General features: G+C 48.7%; 1 long non-coding RNA gene across 1 annotated transcript; it reads right to left on the bottom strand.

The window, feature by feature from the left end:
• Positions 1-3,792: 3,792 nt before the first annotated feature.
• Positions 3,793-6,637, bottom strand: LOC130405065 (uncharacterized). Its single transcript, XR_008904280.1, has 3 exons — positions 6,440-6,637; positions 4,557-4,653; positions 3,793-3,983 (listed from the first exon to the last, which is right to left on the bottom strand). It is a non-coding gene; the product is annotated as an uncharacterized LOC130405065 (long non-coding RNA).
• Between the last annotated feature and the right edge of the window lie 1,456 nt (positions 6,638-8,093).

The following is an 8,093-nucleotide window of genomic DNA, read 5'->3' as shown; positions in this document are numbered from 1 at the left end:
ACCAGTTCACCGACTGATAGAATCAATGGGGCAGGTTATGGTTGCGTGATACCACAGGTTTTTTTTTTTTTTTCTCTCCTTTTTGATGTTGGTGTGATCCACTCACAGGCAGTGGGCTTGGCATGGGATACAGCACCTAGGCAGGGCGGGACATGTTGGCCTCGGGATGGCCTCGGGACAGGGTGTAACAGGCAGCACATTATTTCACAGGTGGGGTAGTGACTGGCTATGGTCTTCCCCTGGTCTACTGGTGTAGGCGGCCTCGGGCTTGAGGGTGGGACCAGTGGTTCCGCCGTATGTCCTTGCCGGGTGGGTGCGGGTGTCCGTGAGTCTGCTGTGGTGTGATGTGATTTTGGCGGAATCTAGGAGGGGTGAATGTAACAAGTGTTGTATGTTGTGTTATAGATTTGCGCCTAGTGGGCATCCTTACCAGATGCCCGAACCACCTCAGCTGACTCCTTTCTAAGTAAAGGAGCAGCGGCTCTAATCCGAGTTCCTCACGGATGGCTGAGCTTCTCACCCTATCCCTAAGGGAGACGCCAACCACCCTTCTGAGAAAACTCATCTCGGCCGCTTGTACCCGCGATCTCGTCCTTTCGGTCATCACCCAGCCCTCATGACCATAGGTGAGGATAGGAACGAAAATCGACCGGTAGATCGAGAGCTTTGCCTTGCGGCTCAGCTCTCTTTTCGTCACAACGGTGCGGTAAAGCGAACGCAATACCGCCCCCGCTGCTCCGATTCTCCGGCCAATCTCACGTTCCATAGTACCCTCACTCGCGAACAAGACCCCGAGGTACTTGAACTCCTTCACTTGGGCTAAGGACTCATTTCCTACCCGGAGTAAGCAATCCATCGGTTTCCTGCTAAGAGTCATGGCCTCAGATTTAGCGGTGCTGATCCTCATCCCAGCCGCTTCACACTCGGCCGCCAGCCGATCCAGTGAGTGCTGAAGGTCACAGGCCGATGATCCCATGAGGACCACATCATCCGCAAAAAGCAGTGACGAGATCCTCAGACCACCGAACTGCAACCCCTCCCCACCACGACTACGCCTCGATATCCTGTCCATGTATATCACAAACAGGATTGGTGACAAGGCGCAGCCCTGGCGGAGCCCAGCACCCACCGAGAACGAAACTGACTGGCTGCCGAGGACGCGAACACAGCTCTCGCTTTGGGAGTACAGGGATTGGATGGCCCTGAGGATAGACCCCTTTACCCCATACTCCCGCAGCACCTCCCACAGTTTCTCCCGGGGGACCCGGTCATACGCCTTCTCCAGATCCACAAAACACATGTAGACCGGATGGGCATACTCCCAGGCCCCCTCCAGGATCCTTGCGAGAGTGAAGAGCTGGTCCGTAGTTCCACGTCCGGGGCGAAAACCGCATTGTTCCTCTTCAATCTGAGGTTCGACGATCGGCCGAACCCTCCTTTCCAGTACCTTGGAGTAGACTTTACCAGGGAGGCTGAGAAGTGTGATACCCCGGTAATTGGCACACACTCTCTGGTCCCCCTTTTTGAACAGGGGAACCACCACCCCGGTTTGCCACTCCTTTGGCACTGTACCCGACTCCCACGCGATGTTGAATAGGCGTGTCAACCATGACAGCCCCTCAACACCCAGAGCCTTTAGCATTTCTGGCTGGATCTCATCAATCCCTGGGGCTTTGCCACTGCGGAGATGTTTGACTACCTCAGTGACCTCCACCAGGGAAATTGACGACGAAACACCATCAACCTCGAGCTCTGCCTCCAACATAGAGGGCGTGTTATTCGGGTTCAGGAGTTCCTCAAAGTGTTCCTTCCAACGTCCGACGACCTCCTCAGTTGAGGTCAACAGAGTCCCCCCCTTACTGTACACAGCTTGGACGGTTCCCCGTTTCCCCCTCCTGAGGTGCCGGATAGTCTTCCAGAAACACTTTGGTGCCGACCGAAAGTCCTTCTCCATGGCCTCTCCGAACTTCTCCCACACCCGCTGCTTAGCCTCCGACACGGCAGCAGCTGCAGCCCTTCGGGCCTGTCGGTACCCTGCAACCGAGTCAGGAGTCCTCCCGGATATCATATCCCGGAAGGCCTCCTTCTTCAATCGGACGGCTTCCCTGACCACCGGTGTCCACCACGGTGTCCGAGGGTTACCGCCCCTTGAGGAGCCTAAGACCCTGAGGCCACAGCTAGCCACCGCAGCTTCAGCAATGGAGGCTTTGAACACAGCCCACTCCGGCTCAATGTCCCCAACCTCCACAGGAATGCTAGAAAAACTCCGCCGGAGGTGTGAGTTGAAGATCCCTAGGACGGGGGCCTCCTCCAGACGTTCCCAGTTCACCCGCACTACGCGTTTGGGCTTACCAGGTCTATCCGGAAATTTCCCCCATTCCCTGATCCAACTCACAACCAGATGGTGGTCGGTTGACAGTTCCGCCCCTCTCTTTACCCGAGTGTCCAAAACATGCGGCCTCAGATCAGATGACACGATCACAAAATCGATCATTGATCTTCGGCCTAGGGTACTCTGGTACCAGGTACACTTATGAGCACCCTTATGTTCGAACATGGTGTTTGTTATGGATAATCCATGACTAGCACAGAAGTCCAATAACAAACGACCGTTCGGGTTTAGATCAGGGAGGCCGTTCCTCCCCACCACGCCTCTCCAGGTGTCTCCATCGTTGCCCACGTGGGCGTTGAAGTCACCCAGCAGAACTACGGAGTCCCCTACTGGAGCCCCATACAGGACTCCATTCAGGGTCTCCAAGAAGGCCGAGTACTCTGAACTGCTGTTTGGTGCATACGCACAAACAACAGTCAGAGTTTTCCCCCCTACAACCCTTAGGCGCAGGGAGGCGACCCTCTCGTCTACCGGGGTAAACTCCAACACCGCGGCGCTCAGCCGGGGATTTATGAGTATCCCCACACCCGCCCGGCGCCTCACGCCCTTGGCAACTCCGGAGAAGAATAGAGTCCAACCCTTATCCAGGAGTACGGTACCAGAGCTGAGACTGTGCGTGGAGGTAAGCCCCACCAGATCTAACTGATAGCGCTCCACCTCCCTCACAAGCTCTGGTTCCTTTCCCCACAGCGAGGTGACGTTCCACGTCCCCAGAGCTAGCTTCTGCCGCCCGGGTCTGGTCCGTCGAGACCCCTGACCTTCGCTGCCACCCATGTGGCTGCGCACCCGACCCCAACGGGTCTTCCCACAGGTGGTGGGCCCATGAGATGAAGAGAGGGGGGGTGCCACGTAGTTTGTTCGGGCTGTGCCCGACCGGGCTCCGTGGCAAACCCGGCCACCAGGCGCTCGCCATCGAGCCCTCCGTCTGGGCCTAGCTCCAGACGGGGGCCCCGGGCTTCCTCCGGGCCGGGTCACATCTCCTCTTTTTTCGATATTCATTGAGGATTTTTGAATATATATATATATATAAAAAAATGTCTGTTGTTTTGTATATATATATATATATAAAAAAATGTCTGTTGTTTTGAAGGTATAGATTTTTGTAAACGTTTATATTATAAATGCTTCCGGTGGTCTGACGTCAACCGGATAATTGGTTTCCACAAGTGAATCTGACGGCGGTTGCGCCCCCTACTGTTTCTGTGTGACACAGGTGGGTCACTGTGGGTCACTGAGAAAATAAAAGTGCTCGTGTGGAGATCAACCCTGTGTCCTACTTCTTCGTCGTCACATAATGGAGGCTGCTTGAAGGAGGCCGGTTACATATGTAAGAATAAATCGGATGGATTCTTCTGCCCGGATGACTCATCGTCATTAGACCCTCCAATCGCATTATTGGGCCAACTGCCAGGCAATGAGGCAAAAACTGACATACAAATATCCTATTGAAGTCAGTGAAATCTACATTGCATTTATTGGACCTGAAGACTTCAACCGATTAACTTACATTTATGGAGGCGTTATTTGGCGAAGTTACGTTCTGACCATTGGAAAATTCTCGGAAAGCCGCCAATGAGTCAAGATGGCTGCACTATGAAGATGAAAAGAAATATGTGAATGGATGACATTCATACAACACTCTTCTCAGCGCTTATTAAAAGTCAAAATGCATTCCATTTACAGGCTCACATACTGTGATTAATTGGTATCCTTAGCTTATTACAGAAGGTAAGTGTTGGTGGCTATAATCGTATTAAAGTCACTGAGTGGTAGCTATTAGCTTATTACATGCATATTAGCTTATTACTATTAGCGTATGACAGACAGTGAGTGGGGGTGGATATTAGCTTATTACAGACAGTGAGTGGTGGATATTAGCTTATTACAGATAGACAGTGAGTGATAGGTAGCAGCTTATCACATACAGTGAGTGGTGGATATTAGCTTATTACAGATAGACAGTGACTGGTGGATATTAGCTTATTACAGATAGCTGACAGAATTAACCACATGTATTGCGGTGTTGATTCAACGGCCGTATCACTATCATGCATTCTATTATTAATGTTCTTCTTAGTATTTATCCACAACTCTAAAATGAATGCGGCTACTGACAGTCATGGTTCATGGGATCTTGGTTTGCTAGTTTCTCTGCGGGGATCACCTGTGGCTCCTTGGAAATGTTCTGGTGGTGATGGAGCTCCAGGATCCAGATGGAGGGAATGATGCTGATGAGGAACAGAAGAATGGCTGGAGAATACCTGGAGAACATCCAACACAACGTTTAGCAAGGCTACGAGGTGGAAATAAGGGAAGATGAGGTTTCTTTTAAATGGTGAATGGATTGCATTTATATAGCGCTTTTTCTAGACCCACTGTACAATATTGACTAACATTCACTAATTCCGCCACACATTCACACCCAACAGCGGAATCAACTATGCAAGGCGACAGCCAGCTCGGCGGTAGCAGTTAGGGTTGGTTAGTAGGTTGCTCAGGGCCAGCTTGACACTCAGCTAGGAGGAGCCAGGGATTGAACTAGAAACCCAGCTTCCAGATCTGATTCCGTTTTTAAATTGTTCAAATATAATATATAGCCTGTAGTTATGTGTGATGAAATAAAATTGAATGAAATTAAAGGAATGAATGAAAATTCCACCTTACATTTCTGACCTCCTAACAACATACGCTCCCCCGAGGGCACTGAGGTCCAATGACCAATTAATACTCACCATCCCTCCGTCAAGACTTAAGAGCAGGGGGGATCGGGCTTTTGCAGTCATTTGCCCCAAACTGTGGAACGAACTCCCTCTTCATGTCAGGCTAGCCCCTTCAGTGTCCGTCTTCAATTCAAAACTATACTAATTTCCTAAAATCTAATTCATATTCTCTTGCATTTAACTCATATACGTTTTATTATTGTCTAGTGTGTCCATTTTCATGCTTTTAATTGTTATTATTTTTATTTTTTAAATAGATAGCTGAATTGCACTTTGTACTTTGGTCTACTCTTGTGGTCTTTAAAGGGCTCTTAAATAACTATAATAAATGTGAAACTTGAAACACACTTTCAGCTGTGTTTATTAGCAATCCAGTCCCCAGGTTTGCAGGTTGTTCAATACTTTGTTCTGAAGACTATCCGAGCCTCTGTCTCCCTTTCTATGAACTTAAGCCGTTGGAAACAAGAGGTGTGCAGCTTCCTTTTTTCTTCAACTAATGTAAAGGACCGGGGCGATTCTAGGACCAGACCTTTAGGGGTGCTCAGCCCCTAGTCACAGTGTAACATACATACAGGGCCTTGAAGGAGTGTTCAACCCCTCGGCAAAATTACAAATTTCACTGCATGGATAACAATGAATCCATTAATATTGTTCTGTATATGATATTTTAATTTACAACAATAATACTTTTAACCAATTACTTATACATTAATATAATAATGTAATAGATAATATATAATAATGTCCTTCCATAACAGCCCACCATCCTCAAGCAATGAGAGAGGAATCCTACAATACAGAGACAGTCAAATCAGGACCTCCTCCAATCTGTTCATCTGGGAAAGCAGCAACAGGTAAGATATAACAGACTAAATACAAGTTAAGTGACCATTAAAAAGGAGAATGCTGTATAAGTATGGCCTATATGGCATTAGAGCAATAAAGAATAAATAACTTGCTTCTTTGCAAACTCATCGAGGATCCATCTGGGCGTGGCAGCTATGAAGAGTTTGTGATTTGAGAAATGCTATCTACAAGTCCATGCAAGTTGATTTGCCAATTTACACACAACTGTGTGTCACAGTAATAAAGACAAATTTGTCTGAACTTTTCTCTCAGAACAAAGTCAAACTGCCAAATTAACTTACTTCTTGTTCTTCTTCTAAATTGATATTGGATAATAATGAATTAATAATAATACTTTTGTAGGGGTGCTCATATGAAATTCAGGTGTGCTTGAGCATCCCTAAAAATAGTCTAAAATCGCCATTTGTTTAGGATATCTAAACATGAGGTGAGGTGACACACAAAATATCAGATCATTTACCATTTATAATCTTTTCCTCTTCTCCTTGTCATGGTGACCACCATCTCGACGACTTGAGGTAGGAAGAGGAGCGTCAGAAGCCAGTAGTAAGGGTTTTTCATGACCCATGCCGCTCTACAGACTCCTACCAGCGATAAAAGAATAAAACACGCTCTGGTGAACACAGCAGATATAAACGTCCACATGACGGATCCAACACGATAGCGTGTGCACGGAGCAATGTGGTCTCTGTTCCCGTTGGTGCACTTTAATACATTTGAACATTGTCCCTAAAGTTTAAGCCCCGCCCATAGAGGGTGGGGTGTGTGTGTGTGTGTGTGTGTGTGTGTGTGTGTGTGTGTGTGTGTGTGTGTGTGTGTGTGTGTATTTCAAGTATTTTAAAGTAAGGTTATATACCTATTTAAGGCAGAACCTTTTCTATAGGAAACATAAAGATATATAATCCGGAAAACAACGAGTATATTACAGGGTTATAATATAACTGGACAAAATAGACAATTATGTGCTGATCCAGTTGCATGCAAAGTAAAAGTTGCCGGATTATGAGGCATTACGGTTAATACGGTTCTTAAGTGACAAATCGATAGTTACGAATGTAACTACGGTTCTATTTCATCCTTACTGACCGCCAGAGGCGGTGCTTAAAGCACTGGATCTCCACCTCGCGCATGCGCATTTCAAGTACCTAATAACAACATAGTCACCTGTGACCCCCACGTGACACCGGGAAGGCTATATCTTCCGGTGTCATTAGAGGATCTGTTCCTAGAATCTTCTCGCGAGAACACAAGGATTCTGAGTGACTGAACGCTCTGGCGGTCATCCAGGATTCATAGAACCGTAGTTACATTCGTAACTATCGTTCTATTTCATCCTTACTGACCGCCAGAGGCGGTGCTTAAAGCACTGGATGACCCATACCAAAAAGGTCACAAAGAATCCAACACCCACCTCACTCATTGGAGGTAGCAGAGCTTGGCAGTAGGACCACACTCATCGGGTGGGGACTGGCGACGTTGACACGGTAAAACCTTGTAAAGGTGCCCGGTGACGTCCAAGATGCCGCGGCACAGATCGACTCCAGGGGTACACCTCTTAGTGCAGCCCACGATGTCGACACGCTTCTGGTGGAGTGGCACCTCAACCCGGATGGCGGGGGGCGGCCACTGGCCCCATAGGCGTGTTTAATGGCGTCGACGACCCAGTGGGACAGCCTCTGTTTAGACAAGGCAGAACCTCTGTTAGGGCCACCGTGACACACAAACAGTTGCTCGGACTGCCGTATACCGGCCGTAGCAGCAATGTAAGCCCTAAGCGCCCGTACCGCGCACAGCATCTCGGACTCATTCCCCTCAGATGGGGAGTTAAAACGTGCCAGATGGATAGGCTGGTTAAAATAGGTGCGTGAAAGCACCTTGGGCTGGAACGCCACATTGGGCCATAAAACCACACCTGAGCCATCAGGGTTCCACCGCAGGCATGTATCTGCCACGGATAGGGCGTGCAACTCCCCGACCCGCTTCGCAGTGGTAATGGCGAGCAGAAAAGCCACCTTCATGGACAGCCACTTCAACCCTATCTGGGTCAGAGGCTCAAAAGGAGGTGATGACATGGCTTCCAGCACCAGGGGCAGGTCCCAAGCTGGAGTCCTCAG

This window comes from Gadus chalcogrammus, chromosome 15 (genome assembly GCF_026213295.1).
Source record: "Gadus chalcogrammus isolate NIFS_2021 chromosome 15, NIFS_Gcha_1.0, whole genome shotgun sequence".
Lineage (NCBI taxonomy): Eukaryota > Metazoa > Chordata > Actinopteri > Gadiformes > Gadidae > Gadus > Gadus chalcogrammus.
The sequence above is the reverse complement of the archived record's forward strand: the minus strand, read 5'-3'. Positions and strand labels throughout refer to the sequence as shown.